Source organism: Solanum dulcamara (genome assembly GCF_947179165.1).
Source record: "Solanum dulcamara chromosome 11 unlocalized genomic scaffold, daSolDulc1.2 SUPER_11_unloc_43, whole genome shotgun sequence".
Classification (NCBI taxonomy): domain Eukaryota; kingdom Viridiplantae; phylum Streptophyta; class Magnoliopsida; order Solanales; family Solanaceae; genus Solanum; species Solanum dulcamara.
Window position 1 is genome coordinate 35,001 of NW_026605052.1, and position 1,193 is coordinate 36,193.

Below are 1,193 nucleotides of genomic sequence, written 5' to 3' on the forward strand. Positions count from 1 at the left end.
TCCACACCGATTGCCTGCGGACCTCCGCGGGGAACGCCGCCACCGGCGCGCCAGGACCGCCCGGCGGGCCGGCGCCGACGTGTTTTTGTAGGCGCCCGACGGCGTCGCACGGACGAGCCATGCATGCCATCGTGCGCCCACGCTTCACGCCGACGTGCCCACTGGACGGCCGTGTCGGCCGGCTTGCAGTCGCCCCATTGTTCCTCCAACACCTCTACCCCCCTTATATATGCTTAAAAAAAAAAAACCCAAGGGGCAGGAGTAGACATGATTTTTCCAGAGAATCATAATGGACGCGTAGAGCTGCAGGTGGCACGTTCTGAGGTGCAAACGCACTTCGGCTTGCACGAGTGACTTTTAAATGTCCAAAATAATAGTTTTCAACGAAAAAATATTTTTTTTTTTTTTTTTGGGAAAATTCCTAAAAAATCATTAATAAATTAATAAAAAAAGGAAAAATTTATAGAAAAATATAAAAACACCGCCAAAAAATTTCTAGTGCGTTTAGCAACGTCGGATATAATATTTGAGTGCATTTTGGTGTTAGAAATGCGACGTGGAAATATAAAAACGTAAAAATAAATAATAAAAAAAGGAAAAATGCTTTTAAAATATTTAAAAACTATGAAAACGTTATAAAACATTTCTCAACACGTGAAATAGACTTGAAGGTAATGTGGAGTGCATATAAATATCATACAAAACGTAGAGCTAGTGAATCGATACGTAGCGTGAGGAGAGTGCAAGATCACGAACATTTGGGATCGAAACTCGGCGGGAGCGTGGGAGAATAGATGGAGAAGGGATGCGCTTGAACAAAAGACGTGGCGTTGCGCGTGAAGCGAGGGCCTCGTGTTTACGTTCTTTTTATTTTCCCACGGCATCGCGCGTCGTCGACTAGACGGCGTGCGTATTGGTGCGTTGGGCGAGGAGGCGTGGTGCACCTCGCATGGTCGCCGGTGCCATGTGCCTTGGCGCGACGGTGCACCGGTGCCGGGGTGCGTGGCGTCCGCTAGGACTCAAACAAAAGACCCCCGTGGTGGTACGCCGAAGACGTCCAGCACTTGACGTCCAGCACTTGACGTCGGCCGATGTCGCTTGGGCACGGGGCACTGGGCGCAGGGCGCTGATGGGGGCGCATGGGGGTTGCGAGCAGGGTGCTGCCAGGGGCGCTTCGCATGTCGCCTTGGCGA